The following is a 24,870-nucleotide window of genomic DNA, read 5'->3' as shown; positions in this document are numbered from 1 at the left end:
AGGGGTCAGCATAGCAGCTTTTCCAAGAAGTGCCGGAGCAGCCGCCCCAAGCCAGTTTCCACTTCCTCATGGCCACCTCCAGGACGATGCCTTCACGGTACCCCCCCAGCAGCTAGCAACAAAGGGGGGAAGGGAGGGCACTCAAACATTTCATAAGAATTTGGCATTACAATTCCGGGACAAGAAAGGAATTCTGCTCAGGTAACCAGAGAATCCATCAGAACATCACCCTATCTCTGTTTATCAACTAGCTGAATTTTTATTAGAAGCCATTATGCCAAGTGTCCAGCACGCCCATAAAGAAGTTGGATTTCTAAACATGATTGCCTTGAGTTATAGGGATGGTATACCACAAACAGCAAGGCAATGTCTTTTAATCCCCATCCCCACCTCTTCTGCCAATGTGTGCACATGCGTGTACAAACACACACACACACACACACACACACACACACACACACACACACACACACACACACACACACACAGTTTGCACCTGAGATCCTGGCTTTCAATATCGTCTTGCTGAGAATGCTAAACTGATCTGATCCTACTGGCTTGGCTCTGCAGGTAGGAGAGGCCGATGTCTAACTAACACAATCTTCCCCTGACATACCAAGAGCAGGCTGGTGGTCAGACCAGAACAGCCCCATGTCGCCAGGAGAGAGAAATGGAGGATGGAGCAGAAAAGCAGCGGAGTGCTCACACCTCGGGGTGCAGGCAGTGGGGGGAGACCCCGGGAACAGACAGCTGGGGCTGGGCTTTCCCCTCTGGGCGGGGGCCCCGGAATGAAGAGGCCTCTTAGGCACGTGACTATGGCCCTGGGGCAGGGGTCTTGCCCGCTTTGCATTCATTGCTCTGGGTGGGACGTCTCACAGTGATCTGCGCCAGTCCAGAGGCACTAGATGTGCTGAAGGATAAGGGGCTCAGGAATCTGGCTTCCCAAGCCCCCCACCATTTCGGGGCCCTATGGCCAGCCCCCAAGCCAAGCAGGAATCCTGTCAGAGGCGGGTGACCTTGGGACAAACTGGATGCGTAAGCTGAGAAGAGGCTGCTGGAGCCCTAAGAGCTGGGGGTATTATTAACTGTCTCCTTTCAGCGTCACCCCTCCCCAGGAGGGGGAGGTGATGGGGAAGATGGGATGGGTTACAGGAAATAAAGAAGCGGCGTTTTCTTCACCATCTGGGTAGCATTAGTCAACTTTGTAACCCAGCTATGTTTTTTATCATCTCTCCCCAAAAGATCCCCAGACCGTGGCTGTTTTGTTCAGTACAGTTGATCCAGTGTCTAACCAGATCAGGTGCAAAGCTGGCCTTCAATAAGTAGTGCCTGAACACATGAACGAACAAACGAATGAGGTCAACCTTTAATTCCTCCACAGCTAATGCAAAATGGAATGGTGAAATCAGAGGCTTAGGAGAAGAGAGTTTATTAAGGAGTCAAGCACCTGTCATAGCTGACATCGAGTCATCTACCCAATATCCTCTTCCCCTTGTCATGCTAACACAACCCTGGTTTGGGCAGCAATGGACCCAGTTAGAATACTCCCTCCCCAGATTCCCACGCAGCTGGAGATGATCAAGTCACCAATTCTGGATAATGAGGTATCAACTGAACTAAACAGAGTGGGGCTTCCAGAAAACTTACTGTTCTGCTAATAACAATGGACAGACTCAGCTGGCACATACCTTTTTTCTCTTCCTCTTCCCTCTTCTTAACTGACGTGCAGATGCAGTGCCTGGAGATGCTGCAGCCACTTTGCACCTTAGGGGGGAAAGTCACATGTTCAGGACATCAGAGCGAGAAGCAGAAGTCTGAGCCCTTGATGCTTTCTTGAGCAGATACACAAGCCCTAGACTGCAACTTCCAGAACATATTCCACATGAGAAAAATAAGCCTTTTGGTGGGGGGGGATTTGTACATCCCAAGCATCCTTGGAAAGAATTCAGGGTTTCATGAACTTGAGGGGGAAAGGTTTACATCTTTGGTTTTGCAAGCACAGCTGAGATTGAGCATTCCCTCCCGTTATGAACATGGGCAACAGACTGGAGTGGGATCAGCAATGCCTATGACTTTGTGAATAGAATTCACAGATGTTTCCATTTAACTTAGAGGCACTGCCTTTGTCTTGACTTATCACCACTATCACTATTTTGAAATTCTGGTGATTTGCTGTTAGACTCACTGCTTAATCTAGTTATTTAATGCATTATTTAAAAGCACATGTATCACTACATCCCAAATTCGGATTTTTAAAAATATTTTGATTACCATTTCAATATAACTGGCTTCCTTCATAGTCTTCTGGGTTCATTTAATGCATGTAAAAACATTCTTCCACAGGATTCCCCTGACTGCCCAAGGAGGCCATAGCTCAAAGGAATGCTCAGAACCTTGGTTCCATTGATTTAAGCACTGTTTCTTTACATACAGTACAACAGAATTCCTAACTGGCCCTCCTGTTTACCCCAGCTGATACATAGGCGACTGGGAGGGATGGAAATTTCTGGAACCAAGAGTAGAGACACTGATGAATAAAGAACAAATTTTGCAGCTCATTTCCCTTCGATCTTGATTTTTTTTTTCCCCCTAAGCCTCAGAGTCCCCTGTTGAAATGCTGATGATGAAAGACACTAGCAGAAGGTACAGTCTCTGCCTCCTTCACACCGTCCCTCAGGCTGAGCCTTCCGACCACTCACAGGACAGCAAGCAGCCAGCAAGATGGCAAATGGCTTCCTTCTTGTCAGCCCTTGGTCCCCAGGGCCAGAAAGGCTTAAAAATCAATGGAGGCTCACCCCAGCTGTGCTATCACCCTCAGGCAAGCCTCCTACCCCCCAGGCCCCAACCCCGTGTAGGCCTTCCTGGTAGTCTCTGTGCTTTACGGGGGCTGACGTGCACTCTGATGGTCACCCGGCAGTGGGACCCCTGTGGGGTTCAGGTCGCCTGCTACCCACAGTCTGGGATCCCAAGACATATGTGGCTTTCGTGCTTCCTAAGGTCACTGAGTCCACTGAGTGTCCCTCTCAGAGCCTTGCTGGGCTTTTGGGTGATATTTTGCACCTGGAGTTAGACTGTGAGTATATTGTTAATCTACTGCTGTGCAACAAATTACTGCAAAGCCTAAAACAGCAAACCTTCCTGCCGACTGGAATCCAGGCAGAGCCCAGCCAGGGACTCTGCCTCAAGGTCTCTCACGAGGCTGCATCAAGGTGTCAGCCCAAACTATCTTCTGTCTCATCTCACGGCTGCACAGAGAGGATTGCTTCCAAGTGTTTTGATAGCCATCTAGCAAACACAGATCTTTGTCAGAAAAGCAGGGTTGCTTCAACAACCTGCCCCTTTCTGAATTTCTAAAGGCTCAGGAGCGTGAACAAGATCACGGCCAGTGAGGAGCAGAGGATGTGTGGGTCTTTCATTCCGAAGTCTGCACTTTTAACCACTGAGATACACAAGAATATCCAGGGGAAGCCCCGGAGCCCAGGGGCCCTGGTTTGAGCTCCTCTCCACCACACCAGTTATGACTTCCAGCGACTCCCTGCTCTTCAAGGCCTCACAGGAGAGGACAGGCCTGCTCAGATATAAAGAGCCACACACTAGCTGGCCTCCCCTCCCAGCCACATCCGCACCCACCCAAGGAGACACTGCCAGGCAATCGTGACTGCTGGGAAGGACCTGCGCACCGTGCCTACAGTCCGCCAGCGCCCTCCTCAAAGGATGCCTGGGGGACGGAAGTGACCCAGTAAGATCCCCTCTTAAACATTGTAAGGACTGACCTGCTGGAAAACACATGTACTTACCAGGACAGAGTCCCTCTCCCATTGAGTGCTTTCAGAGGGGAACACACGACGTGTCTGGGTTGCTTCTCGCCAACAAATCTGGAATCCACGGACTTACGGGCACAGCTCCCTGGAAGATGTCCTTAACGTTGGCACCTCCCAGACTGTAACATGGAAATACTTCATGATGGAAATAGCTCTCCATTGTGTAAGTGTTGCCCCACAGGCATTTCTTAGAGACTTTTCATCTGTGGAATCTGGGGGAGGGAGCATTCTAATGTAGCAAGGGAGGACCCGGGCACTATACTGTGCCACCCCCCACCTCTCCTGGCTTCGCCTGTGCATGTCAGCACTTTGTGGCCTTAACATTGGATACCAGGTAAGATCTCTTGACTCCCGCCAAGTCTGATTTGACATGCCAGTCTTTTGTGATGTGTCAGTGCCCTGGGGCTAAAGGGAGATAGACACTCGCTGGGAATACGGATCTGTGTCACACATCTTACTGGATCATAGGTTTCAGAAAACATTCACTGAATGAGTGTTGGTGTTCCCGTCCTAGGAACCAACTTCTCGGCCCCCTGGCTGTTCAACAGAAGCATTCAGGGTCTCTACCTGAAATAGGGGGGCAGAAGGAGGAATCAGTGATGGGGAAGGAGACACACAGGAAGCTGTGAATTTCCTCAAACCTATTTTGAAAATGTTAAGCCATCACTCAGCGAGGACAGCCAAAGGGACAGAGATGTGGCCGGTGGTGAACACCCTTCAGAAGCGGGTCCCTCAGCTCAGCAGATGTATTCCCTGTCACTGCAATTAATAGCCTACAAATTAAAAAGGATTTACGTTGACAACCAAAACCATCATAATCTACCAGGTTGAAGTTGAGAACTCTGTGGGAAAAAAAACAATTTTTGATGCATATGAGCCCCACAAGAATAAGTTGCCACAAAGCCCAACAAACTCCTATTAAGGGAAGATACTGAATACCATTCCTTTTCCCCAATACAAACAGAGAAGTCACATGAGATTTTCTTTTTCCGAGACAGAAATGGGAAAGAAAACACAGCAGGCTTTGTTAGCCCATTTGTCTGGGATTCGCACATCTTTAATGCAGACAAAAACACAGAACACGTGGCAGGAAGGCTCAGAAAAAAATGAAATTTAACATTTTTTGGAAAATAATTTTCCACATCATTATAATCATCCATTAACCCCAGAACAAACCCGAAGTTAATGGTTATTATCATGATGTGGCAATATCTCACATTTTCCAAGACAAACAAAGCCATCATTAAAAACGATGGTGTCTCCTTAGAAGCTCTTTAATGCTCATTTTTGGCAAAATAAAATCCATTACCCGGAGAAGGAAATGCCTAGTGCTAACTACAAGACTGCTTCAGTCCAAGGCCTGGTGACGTCACACTTATTTTAATGAGAAAAGCCCTGAAACTGAATTACTGCCTGGAGATTTTTGTACGGAATAGGGCATTGGGAGAGGGTCTTGTCAGATCCTATTCTGTATGTTTTATAAGGCGTGTCATAGTGTAGTTTAAATCTCACAGATTTTATGCTGGGGTGCCAGCGGCCCCAGGCTGTGAGCACTTACATGCTAGAGGACAGAGATACAGTGACATAAAACGCCATCTCTTCAGGCTCTGTCATAAATCTCTTGGCTTATTAAGTGACTCTAGAAAACCAGACTCTGTGTGTGTGTGTGAGTGTGTGTGTGTGTGCACGTGTGTGTGTGTGTGTGTGTGTGTAAGAGAGAGACAAGAGAAAGGAGGGGGAGGGAGGAAGAGACACAGAGACAGAAAGAGAGATATTTGTAAACATCTCTTGGAAGATAGGATTGAAAGGAAGACCTGTTTTATTTATCAGTTAATTATCTAGACCAGAGTTTCTCAGTCTCGGCACTGTGGACATTTGAGACCAGATGAGTCTCAGTCAGGGGTGGCTGTGGGGCTGTCCTGGGCACTGCAGGATGTCCGCCACATCCCTGACCTGTACCCACTAGATGCCAGTCACACCACTCATTCCCAAGTGTGATAACCAAAAATGTTTCCAGGCTTTGCCAAATGTCCCCTGGGGATAAAATTGCCCCTATGGGGAGCCACTGGTCTAGGGCCATGGTTGGGCCCTCAGAGGTTAGCGATGAGATCAGGAGACAAAGACAGGGACACGAGGTGCTGGTCTTCAGTTGATTCCAGGAGGCCCGTCCACGTACCGAAAGCCGACTGCTTTCTTCAAAGCCCACAGGTGTGACTATCAGCCTCATCCAAAACACACCTTCACGGAAACATCCAGAATAACGTTTGAGCAAATATCTGGGCACCAGTGCCCCGTCAAGTTTACAATATAAAATCACCCATTGCAGTGCATTTCTCAACTCCACCGTCCAAGGAGGGCCTGGCCCAGCCAGATGGGACCTTTGGGCTGGGCAATGGGAAAACTGAGAAGAAAAGGGAGTAACACACGTAACAGGAGATAGTCCAGGGCAAGATTCAAAGGAGGCTTTGGTTTTGCATGTGTGTGGAAGGTCATGGGTGCAGGGAACACTGTGGACCGAGAGGGAGCAGAGAGCAGACATTTATAAAGCACTCCTTCACACATATCAGTGAAGACTTATCATTATCAGAGTGCTCAGAAGAATACAAATACCTGCAACCACACAGTAAATTCCTCCATGAGACAGGGAATCTGATCCTTCCCATTTTACGGATGAAGAAACAGGATCAGAGCGGTCATTTGACCCGCCTCACATCACCTCGCTAGTAAATAACAAAGACAGGACTGGGCCTGACTCCAGGGTCTGAGCTTCTGGTCAACCACCTTATATTTTCTTCACTTCCAGGGGTGTTTTAAAAGATGGACAAGGATACTTCCTGTGGAAGATCCTTGAAAACCAGAAAGTATTTGTTCTCTTACTCATTCTTTCCGTCTTTCCACAAGTCATTAATTGTGCCCTTGCTACAGGACAAGCTGGGGGCTTGGTGTTGGGGACAGGCGTTTGGACAATCAACCTAGTTGGCCCTTTGAGCCAACAAGAACCAAACGCTCTTCTGCATAGGGTTATAGGATCCTGGGGCAAGGTATACGCCAACCAGGCCAAGCCCCTGCGGAAGATACTAGGGAAACGGCCCAAATGAGCAGAAGATTGAACAAAGAATGAGAGAAAGACACAGGAGGTAGACACAAAGCCAGCAAGTGTGAGGCTCCTTGCTGGGGCACAGCACGAAACCCAGACCAGGAACACGTGCATGTGAATGAATTATCCCCCAAGGCTGCTGCTGAGAAAGTCCCGACAACCCCCCGCAGCACTGCTCGGGTTGGGAGACTGCCTCGCTACTTTAATTAATGAAATGAAGGATTAATTGAGAAATCAAATATTCATATTAAAAACTCAGAAGGCGACAATCAATATTTCTCTGCCTGTGCTATGTTCATCTCATTTTCGGTAATAAATGGTATTAGAAGGTGATTATTGGCAAATTAACAGACTTTCCAACTGAGGTGCTTCTTGAGAGCAGTTGCCAATTCGGAGGCTCATCTGTGGCCAATACAAGGCTTGGGTGGATCCTAAGGACACGGAAGTAATTGACTCCTCTCTGAGCAACTTCAGTTTGAATGGCATGGGGACAAATCACCCACAGCTATTTAGAAAATGAGCAGATGTGTAGAAATATGTGCCTTTTTTTTTTTCTTTTAATGAAACAGGCCAGGTCTTGTTTCTTCCCATCCCTGAAGCTTCCAGCCAGTAATGACCTTGGTCAAGCCCAATGGATGCTATTTCCCAGGCTTTTGCATCTTAAGGCTGTGAAGCAGCAGCAGGAGTTACAGTCGAGGGAAAATGGCCCCAGGGGCCCCAGGGGCCCACTGACCACATCTCCCTGCTGAAAGGCCTTGGTTCCCACCTGTTCCCTAACTCCCAACTCCTTCACTTGCTGTGATTGTAGACAGACTAACACCCTCCAAACAATGTCCACATCCTGATGCCATAAACTGACTATGTTACTTTGTGTGGCAAATGGGACTTTGAGGAAGTGATTAAAGTAAAGAACTTTGAGACAGGAGATTATCCTGGGTTATCTGGGTGGGCCCCAATCTGATCACATGAGCCCTTCAAAGCAGAGAATCTTTCCCAGACATGGTCAGAGAAAGAGATATGAGGGCCAGAAAAAGGGTCTGAGAGATGCCATATACTTGCCAAATGTGGGCCCTTAGCCATGTCACAGAATGTCTCCTCGGCTCAGTGTCTTCACCCAGCAAATGGAGATCATGATGTTCCAAATTTAGCCCTGTTGTGAGAGTTAGAAATGTGATGTGCAAAGTACCAGACACATCATAGGCACTTAATACATGAGAGCTCTCTTCCCCTATTTCAGAAAACAAACAAACCAAAAAATGAAACCATACAAAGGAAGAGATCACTCTAAGAATAAGAGCTAAATTAAAATGGCAGAAGTATTTCAGCTTAAGTATCCATCCTACAGTTTCTGAACATTAGTCTCCTCATCCATCAAGTAAGTATAACACAGTGAAAACTCTGCCCACTGACGCACACGACTAGCTCAGACCCTCAGGCACACAGCGATGACTGCCCGCGGCCTTCCAAGTCTTATCAGCAGTTTGTAGAGGGCTATCTGCTCCCTCCTGCCAATGCCTCACTTGAACTGATGTTTTAATTAACCTCTGACTGCAGGTCTCAGTCATACTGGATGAGAGGGCTCCTGCTCTCATACGCAAACCCAAGGGCATTATAAACCCTATTCAGAGGTGGTTAATCGAAGCGCTGTCCCTAGGAAGGCAGGACAGGCATTCCAGCTCCTCCCCTCGCAGAGCACCTATACTCCTCCACCCGCTGCAGCCTCCAGGCTGGTGGAAGGCAGTGCGGAGCCTCTCTGGGACTCACCTGAGAACTGCCCCTAGAGGGTCATTGTGGAGCTTCCTCCACAGCAGATGAGGGCCATGTCTCCCCCACTGAAACACAAAGTGCCTCCCTGGGCCCTCCCCTCTTCCTCTTTCCCACTGGCTGTGATCTTAGCCTTGCCAAAGCAGTCAGGTCATGCAGGAGAGCTGACCTATTTAAGTGAGCACATGCCCACGGTGCTTTGAAAGAAACCATGTCCATCCGCCATACCAAACGATCACATTTAAGATGTGCGTCAACCCACAGGCATAGTTATGCGTGATAACGTGGCAACGCAGCATGACGGTCAGCACTCTCTCCTTTGCTGTGTCTTTTTATCTCAGGCATGTACGTGTAACAACCACCCAGATGAGGGGATGCAGTTTGGACCCCAGCGTGTTTAGGTGGAATTTTCTGGAAGGCAGGGCCACATGACTTTTAATTCTCTGTGCTTACATCTCAACTTTTGCAATGAGCAAGTCCTGTTTCATGGAGGGGAAACAAAAAGAGAAAAAAATTACTTCTCTTCAAAAGAGCTATGGTTTAAAGAAAATCTTTTCCAGGAGTCCATGTGGAAAGGGTAAGACCTATCTGGAATAAAACAAGCCCCATCACTTGGGCTGTTTCTTTGGTACGAGGGAAGCCTCATTTGCAGTAGTCACCACGTGACTGAACGGTGCCCTCAGCCCTGCTTCTGTCCCCTCATGGAGAGAGATGCGGGGGGCGGTACGGGAGCGGGGGGTGCGGGAGAACCCAGTAGGCTGCCAGGTTCGAATCTCCAGCCACCACTTGGCTGTGGTGCTGCTTCTCTCGGTGCCTCAGCAAGCTCTTTTGTAAAAAAGAGTTTAATAAAACACTGACTCATATATACAGGTTGACATGGGCTGGTAAGCTGCTTAACAATACCTAGTGCATAATAAGTGCTCGATAAAACTGGGTATTTTTTTTCTTTTTACTTTAAATGTTTGGTGCTCTTCTCCATTTACTTCAACATGATGTCCCAAGAAACACAGATAAACAGAAGATAACAGACCTGTTTTCACCTCACCTATTTAGTCTGCGGGGCAAGAGATATCCCCCTGCCCCCCACAGGCCCCAAGTGGGTGGAAGTTCGTGCAGGTATAACCGAGTATGAGTCTCCATCAGACACTCTTCAAGGAAACCCCCTTTCAGCCAGAACACCTGGCCTTTAAGGCTGCCCATCCCTCAGGCAGAGTCCACCTTATAAAAAAGCACACAAAACCCTCCCCTTGTCCAAACATCACCTGACCCCTCCTGCCTGGCTCTGCTTCGGTTCCACGAGCAAACGTGCAAGTTTGGTAGCTGGGGTGGAAAACTAAGCCCTTGTGAAAACCTAGATAGCTCCTTGTTCTGATAAACATGGGTGTGTGGAAAGAAAACACGCCCCAAAATAAAACATGTGTCCAGCAAAAGGAAAGCAGGACAGAAGCGTATTTGTAATGATCACTCCTTCTTGCCTACAACATCCCAGCTTCACGATCAAGTATCCTCTCAACCACTGGTTCTTAAGCTTCCTGCTTTGTGGGTACAGGCAGAGACAGAAGGAGCGAAACAGGAAGGGAACTTGCTCCCAAAAGTGGCATAAGGGATGGGCTCCCCACCAAGCCATGGCTAGCCCTGGTCCGCTGAGCAGGAGTTGGGGATAAACCGCACCACTGACCAGAGGCCGCAAGAGGCAATGTCTACGCATCAGCAGACACTGGGTGTCATCCGTTTGGCGCACATGACAAGATATCCCCCCAAAGCATCTTTTTAATGTGTGCCAACACCACCAAATCATCCCTTGCTCCCCAAGGAAAGAACTTGGCATCATGTCCTGGCTCTGTGAGCCCCCTCTTGCTGCCCATGAGCAAAGGCCGAATCTCCAGGCTCACAGGTGGCATCAGGAGGTCACAGGTAAGAAAATGCACCTACTAGCAGCGCTGGGAGTGGCACTGGTCTGGTTTTCAGAGACAGCACCTGGCATATGTTTGGAAGAGTGGGGGAGTGGGGTGTGAACGGTGCATTTAAGTGTTTTCAGTAACTCTAAGTGTGCTCTTTCTTTATGGTGCTATTGGGCAGCCATCCACCAGTCCCGGCTGCTGTTTGGAAGATGCTTCGGAAACAGGTGGACAGGCTGCACCAAAGGGGAGTGGCTGAGAGATAATGTAATTGCACATGAGACGTGGCTGGGGATTTATTCAAAAGAAAACAATAGGAACATGTGATCAGGATGACTTTAGAAAGGAAAAAGGCTGGCATAAAAGACAACCTGTCTCTTTGAGGCAAAGGGTAGAGGAATCGGGTACAGTTTTTGATGTGAGGATGAGAACTGACGGTTTACACTGCTAACTGCCCTAAGGGGCCAGTCCAAGCCAGCGTCTTCTATTCACTGGCAAATAAGATGATTTGAACATCTGCTGTGTGGTGGCCCCCGTGGTGTGGACCATGAATCCAGAGATGATCAGGCATATACCAGAGGCCGTTCAGTGCGGTTCCCCATCAGACAGAGCCCAGTAAATTCCCAGCTCCTTCACTCACTGGCTGGGTGTCTTTTGGTATGTTGCCAAATCTCTCTGTACCTCGATGTCCTCACCTTAGAAGTCATGCCTGCCTCACAGGTTGTGGGGATGCAGTGAGACAATGCACTGTGCGAACCAAAGCATGGTACACTGGCAGTGCTTAAAAATTAGATGTGGCTGATTTTTGTAAATAAATTTGTAATATAGTAATAAGGCCCAAGGTAGGCTCTGGTTGGTGCTACACTGGGAGAAATTCAAAAGAGCGACCGTGTGCATAGAGGAGAAGCAGGGAGGCCTCTTGGAGGAGGAGACAGCAAAACTTACAGCACCTGGTATCCTCACCTCAAATTTTCACACTCATCTTGATCAAAAGGCCTGGAAGGAAGAGAGACATGTCTGCAGATAGAAATTTACCAGAGGTAAAGGTCATTTTGAGACAAAAATAAGTTACTAATAATCAATTATGTTGTGGAATCTAGTTACTAATGATCATGGAATCTAAGATCCACCCAAGCCCTGCAGGATGGCAGGCACCCAAGCCCTGCAGTTCATGTACCATCAAGAAAGAATAAAAGCCATGAATTGAACAAAGACACAGTGTTTCTTCAAAGCAATTGTAAGATGCATTCAATTTCAGAGATGTTAGAAGGTGGGAAAAAGATGCCTCTGAGATTCAGTGAAGTATGGGATTTGCTATAGTCTATAATAATGATAATGCATTTTAAAAGCCTTTTTCCACGAATCCTTATAATTAAGTAGGTGTAATATAATCCACCTGATAGATGAGGAAGCTGAGGCCAGAGCAGTGAGGTGTTTGCCGAGGGTCCCGTAACCAGTAATACTGGAGCTGGCCACCAGATTTGGAGTCCGAGGCTTCCATAGCACATGGAAGACCTAAATCCCCAGCAGCCGGATGGTGGGGACCGGGGGTGGCACCGTGGATGGGGGCAGGTCCCAGAGAGCCTGGATGCCAGGGTAAGGACCCACCCCAGGGCACCCAAGCCCTGCAGGATGGCAGGCACTGTGTGGGGCAGGAGACAGACGCTGCAGATGGAAGTTCTAGGAGTGGCAAGGAGCGCGAACCTAAAGGAACAGATGTAACAAATACCACAACATGAGATCCGTGTCGGGGACAAGAGAGAGAGAGAGAGCCGGGTCACAGTGGCCTCCGAGGTCCCGAGACACCGGGATAATGGCCGTGTGCACAACAGGGATGGAAAATCCAAGGAGAGGCTGGCTCGCGGAGCATGGAGGGGTCTGACTTGGAACACGCCGAGGTGGTAAAGGAGTGCCACCCGAGGGATTCGTGGCGCAGGGCTCGGCGGGGTGGACTGGGGAGCTGTCTTCCGCTTCCTGCCTGCCTGCTTCTCTCCATCCACAGCAGGTTCCATCCGACATGCTCTCTAGATTCAGGCGTCTTACAACAAACAGCCTGCGTTGCCCTAAATGCTGTATAAAGACCAATTATCCATCAGCTTGTTCTGGATGAGCTTCTAGGACAGAATTAGACAACTGCCATAAAAACTATGGAACTGTCCCCGAGAGCAGCAACGACATGGTGAGTTTTTCTTGGCGGCTGCCACCTCGGGTGGCTGCAGGAAAATACAAAGCAACAGACATCCAGGGGCGACAGAAAGGGAAAGAGCTCGGGGGGGGGGCGGGGGGGGGGCCTCAAAGCCACTACCTGCTGAACCGCCCCCAGAGAGGAATGTGCTGAGACCCCGTGGGGGGCTGGTGTGCTGGGGCGGCTCCTCCCGCTCAGGGTCTGACTCAAGCTCCACTCAGGAATCTGGCAAGCTGGTTGATAGCTCAGAGGGAGTGTATGCACAGCACGGAAACCAGCAAATGCTACAATCCGGAGGAGGAGCCTGCTCACCAGCACATATCCCTGGTTTATGCCGAAGGAAGTTGGCAGGAAGGAGGGGGTGGGAGAGCCGTCTCAGTACCTGGCTCCCCCCATCCTCGTGTGAATACCCAGACGTCTTTCTGGTCACTGCCTTTCCCCACCCGCCGGTTCCAACCCAGCAGACCCTCGATTCACTGCCCAAATATATCCGCATTACCTGGCCCCTCCCTCCCCTGGCTCTCCTTCCCTCTCACTCCCCACACTCTCCCAGTCTGGAGCTCTGCATACTCTGGTCTGTCCTTCTAGAATGTTCTTCTCCCCCATTGAGAGTGGCTAGGTCATCTCATCTTTTAGATCTCAACTTACATTTCACTTCTTTTGAAGACCTCCTCTGACTGCAACATGTAAAACGGCATTTCTTATATTGTTTCACCTCTTTCACTGTCTCTTCAAAGCACTTTTCACACTTTATTTTGTGGTCTAATTCTTTGGTTGACTTCCTGCCGGACAGGGAATTCCGTGCAGGCAGGCTTGTTTTCTGCTCTCATACCTATGCCTCCTACGGAGCCTGGCACAGAATCGGGGATCAGTAATTAGGTATTCACTGCAGAAACACTGGCTGAAGAGGCAGATGCCCCAGTTTTGTTCTCATGAGTGGTATCTGGACCTCCTTTTTCAGGGTCTGGGCCTCCTTAAGGTTGGGGGGTGTTGATGTAAAAAAACCCACATAGGTGGAGCTCACAGGACAGATGGCTTCACTGACACCAGGGGCCTCTCAGCGGCCCCACAGAAGTGAGGGGATGACCACCCTGCCTTCCCGGCACTAGAGTGCACCTCAAAGGAGATCCATCTTTCCAGTCACAGAGTCGGCTCAGTTCCACCGTAGTATTAGCGACCTGCCCTCAGCGGCACGGTGACCCCAGCTGAAATCAAGGGAAGGCATTCGCCTGACTCTGTGACCTTCACTCCTAAGCCTGAGGTGTTTTCAATTATTTCTTCTTTTGCCTGATGCCTCCTGATGTCATAGGACACCCGGGACCTGCCTCAGAATCACATAAAGGATTTGGGTTTACCGGACAACTCAGCCCCAAGGACACCCCAGGGCTCCTCCCACATGTCCAATGTCAGCATCAGCAAAATACCAAGATCATGCAGGTCAGCCCCCTCAACAAGGGAAAGGCAAAATGTTCTCGGGCGGGCAAAGGCAGGGCTCCCTAGCTGACTCTTTGCAGGAGAGGAGCTAAAGCCACACCACGTGGCAGGGCGGGGTCAGGGTTGTCTGTGGCAGACGGACCCTAAGGTGACCCCTGACAACCCCCAGCTCCTGCCATTCACATCCTATATAATCTCCCCGGAGTGTGGGTAGAAACTATGACTTGCTTCTAGCCAGGCAAAGATGAAGGCATTTTGCCAACTTGAAGTCCTAAATCAGTGTATTTTGAGTTACCCAAAAGAAAGATTCCTCAGCAGATCTTACTGCAAATCTCAGTTTGATTTATGGCTTTGCTGACTATCCAGACCCTAGACTTAAGAAAGTGTTGGAGAAATGTTAATACTGCAGTAAACATAAGAGCATGTCATGTTGTAGCCATTACATTTAAATTGGACACACAAGTGAGGAAATAGTCTTCTAGTATTCAAAACCTGTCATCTTTTTCAGCAACAAGCCAGTCGTGTCACTGATAATCAAGTGAAGTTTAGACATACGTGTTCAATGTTCCACTTTCATCTTATTAACATAAATGAAAATTCAGGACAGAACTACATTTGCTCATTCAATGACCCAAAAGACTTCTTTGGTGAATGGCAAAGTAATCAAGTGTGTATTTATAGTCTAATTCTGTCAAATCATGGTTGAATGGCCAACTATCAATTGGCTAATACAAGTAGTCAGCAGAAATGAGTGGAAGGGTTCTGTGAGAGTCAAGGATTAAATGGGATTTATAATAAAGAGTAATTTCTATTTAATTTTTATGTAAGTAATAAATGTGCATTTAATATGCATCCTTTATACCAGTAAAATATAATGAACTTATGCATGTATAGATGTGCATACATATTTTCTGGGGACTTAGGTGGGAAAGCTCTCCAGCACACCACTGGTGGAGCCGGACACACATGACCACCGATGAGCTCAGAGCCATCTTCACTGTGTGTGTGAAGCTGGGGGCAGCAGAGGGGAGTGGCCTTGCTCTCTAACAGATAGGGTTCGAGGAGGTGACTTCTGACCCAGGTTACTGCTTTCAGCCAGGTTGGGGAGAGTGTGGTTCTACAGGCTGAGGTAAGACACCAGGTCCCCACTTCATGTCTCCCCAACCCAGGTATAGTCTGGCCCAGTGCTGGGCCTCCTTCCAGCTCAGTAAGTTAAAAGGCGTTTGGAAATCAGCGCCAGTCAAGGAGTGCCCTGTGGCATGCTGGGTCCAGCATTCTCCGCAGCCTGGGAGGCGAGGCCACATCCCCTGAGGCAGCGAGTCCTGAGGGCCAGTCAGGACCTCCCGCAAAGGAGAGGGGAAACAGAGTCAGAGGGTTCACAGAGAAAGACATCTGTCAACAGGGAGGACGCCTGCTCTGAGCCGGGCTCTGAGCTCTGAGCTTTACCTGCTTCATCTCATTTAAGCCCCAGGATAGCGCATTGAGGGCACCTGTCTTATCAGCCTCATTTTACAGAGGAGACTGGGGTCAGAGACACAAAGTGACTTGCCCAAGCAGGCTCACACGGCTGGTCAGTGTGGGAGCTGGGATTTGAACCCAGGCAAATGGACCCCACGCTCGCTAAAGTGACGGGAGAGGCTGGCCCTTTCCCAGCCGTCTTAGTGACATCAAATTGTGAGTGTGACAGGGAAGCGCAGAGAGTCCATACATTACAATGGCGATGATACATTTAAAAGAATCAAGAACAACATCTTTCCATTTCATTTGACTTTCATACATTTTTGCTTTTAGATTGCTTCATCTGACTAACAGGAAATAAATTCTTCACGAATGTGTACTGAGTTCCTACTATATTCCAGGAATGGAAATTACAAGGAAAGCAAAGAACAAGAGAGACAAGAATAAACAAAAGGCAGAGCCTGTTTGAGGACATCCACCCCAGACTGGGTCAGCAAGCAGATGTCTCTCTGCATTTCATTGTACCCTGGAGCCCCAGCCTGGGGCCTAGCTCAGAGAAGGTATTCATTAAATATTTGTTGACCAACAGCTGAATGGCTGAATGCCATGAGCATTGCTGGTACCTGAATACCACCTTCTGTCCCCACCCCAAAGGTGCCTACAGACAACCAGCACGAAGAAACTCCCAGGTGTGTTCAGTGTCTGCCTTGCCTGAGCTTCCTCACCCTCAGGCTGCTGCTGGGAGAAATCCCACCGGTCCACAGCCTGACTGGCCCATCCACTCAGAGCCCAGGCCCTGGGAGGGAAGGGCCGGGTCACCACCCTACGCCGTAGCTCCCTGGACCTCTGCCCCCTACCTACTCCCACTCACTGGAGAAGCCAGACTCCATTGTCGAAGGGCAGATTAGAGCTGCCACAGCTGCCTGGCAGCTGGAAGGGGGAGCCCTCCCCTCTGGAATGAAAGGACACTAGCTGTGAGCCCCAGTACAAAGTACAAGGTGGCCATAAAGGCCGGCTGCTTCCTCTCCGGACCATCAGACTCCCTGCTCCACCTGAGCCCTCTCCAAAGCCAAGAAAAGCAGCACAGCTTCAGTTTGCATGCCAAGGGTCAATTGCATTGTTAAACATGTGCCCGCATGCAAGGAGAACTCCACCCAAGGAGGGCCCCGCGGTCCTGAGGAGCAGGGTGCTCAGCTGCAAAGAAAGGCCAATGGAGAGAGGACTTCAAGTACTGATGATAACAAACCTTATGGTGATGATTATAAAGTTGTATCTGTTAACTGTAGAAAATGTGGGGGAAAAGAAGAGTGTGTCAAGTAGGAAATTAAAATTGCCCTCATAAATTCCACTTCCAAGAGACAGCACCATTGGTACTTCGCTACATTTGTTTCGGTCTTTCATCTGTGTGTACGTCAGTTTTCTTACATTGTTTTAACTGGAAATCTTCACAGAACACTGTTTGGAAATCTGTGACTATGTGGAAAGAAAAGGAGACATCAGGCCCTGTTCCTGCAACATCCCTGAGCCCCTCCCCACGCCAGCTTTCTGGCCACCAGGAAGGATGAGGAAAACCAGAATTATAGTTAGTATTGAGGTTGAATTATGGTGGATGCTGAAGTGCTTGCCACCCTGACAAGTGGAGGTTTGCAGTGAGATTCAACCTGATTTAGAAAAATAAAGAAACATGACATTTCTTATATCCACGGTGTGGAGTAAAATTCATGCCAGCTGACTTGATGGGCAGACTGATGGGCGGCTGCTGGAATAGCAGGCAAGAGAGAGAGAGAAACAGAGAAGAATGCAAAGAGAGAGAGAGAGAGAGAGAGGACAAGAGAAACATATTTACATATGCTTGTATGGGCATAGAAAGTTCTAGAAGGATACTTAGAAATTATGAACAGTGTTCCATCTTGGACACTGGCTAAAAGCGGGCATTTAAACCTTTATTTCATATAGCTCAGCACTGTTCTGAATATTTCACCATGAGCAAGCATTACTTTGATAATTCTTAAGACATCAGAAGTGATTTCCCACTTCAAACATTATATATAGGTCAGCAAGCACGGCAAAGGTGGATTAAGGCTGCAGATGGAATTGAGGCTGCTAATCAGCCGACCTCAAAATAGGAAAATTATCCTAGATTATCTGGGTGGGCCCACCACAGGGTGCTTGAAAAGGGGTGAGAAAAGCTGAAGGAGAGAGTCAGAGAAAAGACTGGTGATGGAGCAAGTGTTGTAATGATGCAACACTGCTGGCTTTGAAGAGGGAAGGGACCACGAGCCAAGAAATGTGAGTTGCCTCTAGAAACTGGAAAAGGGAAGGAAACCAATTCCCCCTGGGGGTCCAGAAGGGGTGCAGCCCTGCAACACCTCGATTTTGGCTCAATGAGATTCCTGCCAGATTTCTGACGTCATTCAGCCGCCCTATCCCGCCCCCATCCATAGCATCAGACTCACACTGCGGGCAGGGTGGACAGGCTGCCGCTGGCCCAGGCCTCCAAGCCCAGAAGTCCCGCCCAGCTGTCCACTCTGGTTCCGCATCGATGGAATGACTTCCATTCCCAGTTTGTGGTTTCCGTTGTTCGAAGCCACAAAAGTAGCACTGAAATAAATGAATGGAGGAATGAATTATTCATGCTCATGAAAGTAATTTCTAACTCTATTCATGTTCTGTTGTTGGCTGTGACTCTCATGCCAAGGCACTGATTTTATTTCACAGCAGGCACACGTGGCCACATTGGATTTGGTCAATTAAGAAGGACGAGGAAAACTGTAAACTGCTGGTAGTGGATTGATGGTGCCACTTGGCATTGTGATGCTTTGCGCCTTTCTTCTCGGCTTCAGCACACACCTGGTTTCCTTCCTTTATGACGGCCCATGGTGGCAGTGATCTGATGCTGAGAGGAGGACAGAGAAATCCCTGCCTGGCTCCTGGGCCAGCTTCTTTTCAAAAATTACAGCTAAAAAAATTGGTGTGGTGGACATTTCTTTCATTAGTAAACCAATTCTTTTGTCTTTAGGCACCCAGAAGGTCAGATACAGCCTATACAAACACACTCATCTGTGTACCCCTGGGCACGCACACGTGCACACACACTTACAGGCACCCAAGAAACATATGCACTCACCTGCTTATGGGCACCCACACTCGGACACGTACACGCACACACATGACGCTGCTCTAGCATGTTGTCTGGGACGTGCGAGGGGATTCAGCTCTTCTCCTCTGGGCTTTTTTCTCTAAATGAAGGATTCTAATTCAGAAACTAGCCCAGCTCTGGGGAAATAATCTTCAGATTAGTTCATCTGCCTGCCAGGAACACTGAGCCATGCTCAAATTTTTAAAAGCATCTCATTTCAGGAAATGCTGGGGGGGGGCCCTAGGTGTTCAGGAGGCCCAGGGTAAGTGCTATTGTGTGTCCCTCCTCAACTGTCCATCTGCTGGCTCACACCAGGGGCAAATTAGTTAACCCCCCTGTACCTCAGTTTCCTCCTCAGTAACTTGTAGGTAATAATAGTACTTCCTGAGGAGGGTCATCATTAGGATGAATTCAGACTGTGCAGGTCCCTTGGTTAATGGAGTGTCAAGGAAAGAGTAAACGCTCCGTAACTGCTGATGCTGTTGCTATATCGTTCCTTGTCCCACACTCACCTAATCCCCCAACTGTTCAGGAACACACACACACACACACACACCCCTCTCGGAGAGGTAGTGCCCAAAGAGGCAGTGCGGAACATCTGGACTTCCATTTGAAAGATGGCTCTTTCCCCAGGTTCTTGGAGGCACTTTGATGCCCTGTCCGTTTTCTTCGCCTTGCCTCATAAAACCTTGTAGGGCGGGAGGGCTGGAATTACTGGTCCCTTTTTTAAAAAGGAGTAAATACAGGGGCACCAAGGTTACAAGATGTGCCTGCACAAATTCAGTGAAGCGTCCTTATCACAGGCACGCGTGTGCGCGGAGACGATCAAAGCCCCCTGCCGTCGAGGAGGGTAAATGAAGACAATGCTTGGAACATGCAGTTGTGTACAGTCATTAGGAAAAATGCATCTCCAAGTTCCCAGCCATGTGGGAAATGCCTCAGTTGTGATGAGAAGTGAAAAGAGAGGGGCATGGACCTGGATGCCCAGGAGGAGGTGCACCACACAACCGCAGGGGAAAGAGGGAAAATATTAATTCCTTTACGCTCTTCGGTGTTTTCCAAAATTTCCGCGATGGGACTGTATTATTTACTATAATTAAATAAGAGAAGGAAGCTCTCATGTCAGAATTACTCCCCTGAGTGCAGGCCCCTGGCTGGCGGCAGAGCCAGTGCCCCAACTCTGTCGGGAACAGAAGGGACGCAGGCCAGTCCTACCTCCTCCTGGCCCCTGGGTCAGCCTCTGCACCAGCGCTCCCCACGGGAATGAGCCAGCTGTCAAACACCAGCAACTGGGCATCAACACCTCCTGCCAGACCCGCGTCTAGCCTTGACACTGGCTCCCCCACGCTTCCAATGCTGTCGTCTAAGAGGGGAGTCCTGGTCCCTTCCACCAGGAGAGTCAGACTCACAGACAACACTGCACCAATAAGGAGCAATTATAACCACAGTCGGAGTTCACCGAGCATCCCCTGTGGGCCAGGCCCTCCAAAAAAATTCTTGTAACTACCCCGTGACACAGGGGTCATCCGCTTTGCAGAAAGGGAAACCAAGGCTTGAAAAGGGGAGGGCAGCTGCCAAGGGGACCCAGCAGGTCATCAGCAGGGTCAGGAAACGTCCAGGCCCACCCGAACCAAAGCCGTTTCTCCACCTGCACAGCAGGCGGGCAGTAGGGGGGCCTCTGCGCCCCCGGGGGCCAGCACAGTGCCGAGGCCCTGCTGATTCCTCTCTGAGCACACGATGGGGAGGATGTCCCCTCAGAGGCCCGCTCCCATGGGTGCCTCCGTGAGGGTTTTGGCCACAGAAGGACAATGAGGGGATGATTCCATGAGGACAGTCAACTTCCCCAAAGTGTGGAGCCGTCCTGGAGGCCACTCTGGCCTTCCTTCCCCCCAGGGCTGTTGTGAGGATGCCTGGGCCCCAGAGAGTGGATGGGAATGCCTGGGTCACACATCTGCTCGGGGTAGAGTGGGGAACACAGCTCCTGGCCCCTGGACCAGTGCTGTTTTCACACAAGTGCAGAAATAGGCTGGCATTCCTTCATTTGGCAGTTTAAGCAGAAGTAGGGGACACTGAGGCCCCCTAAAGGTACCCAGAGTCCTAAGGACAGAAAGAGGCAATAAACACCGCAGCGACTGTCACACTGAAATTCCACATGTTGGCCCTTCTCTGTTCCACCCCTCCTCCAGCTTTCCCTGCAACTCTGTGCGTCCCAGCCAAATGCAGAATCTGTTCCCCAGACCACTTCTGCTCCCTGATCAAGGGGCCCCTTTCCCACCATCCATGTTCACTGTCTTGCAGGTGCCCTTGACCCCTTCCCTTGCTGCATCCCCACCCCCACCCCCTTTCCCACCATCCATGGCCGCTGTCTTGTAGGTGCCCTTGAGCCCTTCCCTCTCTACATCCCCACCCCCACCCCCATCCCCAGTCTGCCTGTGTCCATGGTCACCTCCTCCCTGCAGCCCCCACCCTGGCCCAGAGCCTCAGAGCAGTGACAGCACCTTCCCTAACTCCACAGCCCCGCTCCTGCCCCAGGCAAGGGGAGGCTGTCACAGGGGCTGGTTTGCACTGGGGCAGGCATCATGCTGTGCTTGTTTTGCTTTTTCAGGCAGCAACTGCCATATTTCATTCCTGATTAAGTTGCACAGACCCCTACCCCAAGCTGCCTCTGCGGAGGCCAGGAGAGCTCTGTGAGGAAGAGACAGTGACAGCCCAGGCCTCGGGGGGGGGGGGGGGGGGGGGGGCCTCAGCCAGGCAAGACTTCAGATCCATTTCCTCGCAGTGAGCCCTTGATGAACTTCCTCCTTCCTGGTGAGACTGTTTAACAGGGCAGGGGCAGTTCATGGCCGGCCTGCTCAAAGGAGGGCAGAGCCGGAGCAGCGCCCGGAGGAGCGCCCGTGGGCCACTCCGTCCCTCCGGCGGGCCTGCTGCACCCGGAGGGCCTGCCTGGGAGGCCCCAGCCCCTCCGGGGCCCGAGAGGCCGGACCCTCTCAGCAGCTGGCCCAGGGTGGTGGTCAGCGGCGCCAGGGACCCAAAGCACCAGCTGGACCACCTCACCCTCTCCACCGAAGCCGGGACGTGGGAGTCTTGAGCCCTCAGGTGTGTTCCCAGCAGCACGGAAAGGGCTGTACCTCTGGGTCCACATCACTGAGAGAAGGGAAAAGGGAGGCGGGGTGGGTGGGAGCTAAGGAGCAAAAGAGCCAGAGAGAGAAGGGTGAAAGGAAAGAGAGATGTCTGAGACGAGACTGAGAAAGGCGGACAGAGTTCATTGGAGGGGCCAGGTCTGACCAGTCAATAGTGGACTGAGATGGGGATTCTTGGGCTGGGTTCAGGCTCAGGGCAAAGGTATGCCATGACAGACTGGTTATGTCTGCCACGGGCGTGAGGATGAGGTGCTGGGCATGCAAGCCAGGGATTTGATGACCTTTTTCCTTAACCACAGGGACCCATTGACATTCATTCATTCGTTCATTCACTCATCTATTCATTCAAAAAACACATTTGAACATCAACCATGGGCACAAAAATATTTGAAGAATGAATGGAGAAAGAAGGAATGTTCTATAGACCTCAACTCTCATTTTTCTCTGAAAATAATGACCCGAAAAGTGACAACAAAGTGATATGTTCTTGAGGGGCTTTCTAGCTGTGTAATGTCAGGCCAGTTCCGTCCTTTCACTAAGCCTCAGTTTTCTCTTCTGTAACATGGGAGTGAGTCTAAAATCACCTATTAATCCCTATAGTTCTTACTGTCTAGGGATCTAGGATAATAATCACAAAACACATAAATTAGCACCTGTTATGTGCCACGCTCTGTGCCAAGTGCTCTCTATACAATAATACATTTAATCTTCCTATCACCTCTATGAGGTAGGCAGCGTGATTGCTCCCATTTTGCAGAAGGGGAACCAAGTCACTGAGAGATTAAATAACTTGCGTGGGCAGTGTGGCTGCAAAACATGTGCTCCCCACTACGCCACTGTACTGCCTCTGCGATGTGGTTGATTCTACGTCCGTGGCTGCGGAGAGCTGGCACGGGAGTATGCTTCCAGGTGATTCACTTGTTGAGCATTAACTGAGTACTTCCTGAACGCCAGGTAAACGACAATACGATGAGTAGCAAGATAAGGCACCAACCAGAAATGGTTCTAGCCAGAGGGCGAAAAACAACCTGCACAGACAGTCATGTCAGCACAGCCTGGACAGCACCGTGAAGGAGATGACAGCGAAAGGGACAGCTAAAAGGAGGCAGATAAAGGGAGTCAGGACAGACTCCTCTAAGATGGCACTTGCCAAGGAATGCCAGCAGGGCAGGAGGCAAGAGGGCAGGGGAGGCCAGCATTTGGGACCGGCAGGACCTGAGAGCAGGGGGAGAGGGAGGGCAGAAGGGGGGCAGCTCCTTGCAGGGAGGGTGGGAGCTGGTGCTGGCAGGCGGGGTCAGCGAGGTGCCGTCACCCACACCAAGCACAGCTCGGGGGGCGGGCTTGGCTTCGCCCGCTGTTTTCTCCACCTGGCCCATCCGTCTGTCTGCTCTCATGCATCTGCCAGCCCCCATCCTTCTGGCTGGCCCCTGCTCACCTAAGGCCATGCCAGGCCAGCCAATATTACACGGGCTGGTCTCACCTGAGGAGAGGCACCTGCCCCTGGGGTTCTGTCTTACGGTTACAGTTTACACTCCCATTCTGAGCTCATCGCCATGTCTACACACAGGCCAGCGACTCCATTCCAATAGGCATCTGGGGGCCTGCAGAGCTGAGGTGCATTTCCTGGGGTAGGGGATCCTGGAAGCCATGGTGTGCCAGCACATCCTCGGGCTGGGCCGCTGCTCCTCCACCCACAAGATCAGCCTATAACGACGGCAGGCCTGGTGCCGCGTCTGGTGGGCAGCAGCCAGCCTGTGGGGGGTGGCAGCCCCTGCCCAGCCTGAGGTCCCACAGCACAGATCCCCTGGAGAGGGGCAGAGGCCTGCTGTGATTGGTCCCCATCCCTGTGTTGGGGGGCTCTGGGAAACAGGGGTGCAATGCTGGGTTTGCTTCCCAAGGGCAGGGCCTGGGGAGGTAGATGTAGACACGGTGGGCAGAGCACATCTGGAGACGGAATCCCAGCTCTGCCTTTTTTCCAGCTGTGCTAACTTGGGCAAGTCGCCTCACCTGCCTGCAGATGTAACGGTTTAAACGGAAAGCCCTTGTGTATCAGGAAATACTCTTCTGGGTCCAACTGACAAAAACCAAAACCAAAACCAGCCCTACGGATAAAGGACTTGTGTCGCTCACATGAAGGAAAGGTCCAGAGATAACTCCGACTCCAGCAAACGGCATCCCCAGGGCTCTGGCTCTCTCCAGGACCCTTCCCTCTGTGTTGCCTTCTTGTCAGGTGAGGTCTCCCCACCTGGTGGCAGATACCCAGCAGCCCCTCCTGTTCTAAGTCATCTCCAGTCAGCAACTACAGCAGAAAAGCAGCTCCTCTTTCTGGAAAAGTCCATCAAAAGCCCTGGGAGGGCCCTGATCTCCTCAGCCTGGGTCACCGGCCCATCTCTGATCCCATCTCTGTGACCAAGAGACAGAACGTGCCACGTGGCCACAGCTGGAGCCAGGGACGGGGCCGGCCGCATGGCAGGGAGTGGGAGAGGGAGTCTGACCCCCAAAGGGGAATCAGGGCCATCCCCAGAAGAAGGGGGAATGGGTGCTGGACAGGGGCTGGAACATGTCCACCAGGCCCCAGCTCCAACCATCCCCACTGCACGGAATCGCCGTCACTGAAGTACTGGACGGTAATATTGTTTAAGCCCCTCCACTTGTGCAACCTTGAGCAAGTCACTTAATCTCTGTAAGCCCCTGTTTCCTCATCAGTAAAATGCAGTTAATAAAAGAAATCTGCCTCACAAGACTGTTGAGAAGATGAAAAGAAAGGATGCAGGGCTCAAAACTGGCAGACTAGTAGTCTTAACACTTACCAGAATCATTACTGTGATTTTTATTAAGATCATTGCCTCTTCAGAGACCTGGATCGCACACCTCCCTAGGTAGACTTACATCCCCAAGTCTTCCGAGGCCCTGTTGACCTCACCGTGGAGGTGC

General features: G+C 50.3%; 1 protein-coding gene across 7 annotated transcripts in view; it reads right to left on the bottom strand.

Annotated features, from left to right (window-relative positions):
• Positions 1–24,870, bottom strand: part of KCTD6 (potassium channel tetramerization domain containing 6) — a 201,523-nt gene that overhangs the window by 56,830 nt on the left and 119,823 nt on the right. For all 7 annotated transcript variants that reach the window (XR_012128906.1, XR_012128904.1, XR_012128907.1 and 4 more), the window contains 3 exons: positions 18,114–18,258; positions 3,798–3,940; positions 1,689–1,764 (listed from right to left, as the gene is read on the bottom strand). The gene's annotated coding sequence lies outside the window, so the exon portion shown is untranslated. The remainder of the gene's footprint in view (positions 1–1,688; positions 1,765–3,797; positions 3,941–18,113; positions 18,259–24,870) is intronic.

The sequence above is a fragment of the Manis javanica genome, chromosome 3, assembly GCF_040802235.1.
Source record: "Manis javanica isolate MJ-LG chromosome 3, MJ_LKY, whole genome shotgun sequence".
Lineage (NCBI taxonomy): Eukaryota > Metazoa > Chordata > Mammalia > Pholidota > Manidae > Manis > Manis javanica.
This window is presented reverse-complemented; position numbering and strand designations above follow the sequence as displayed.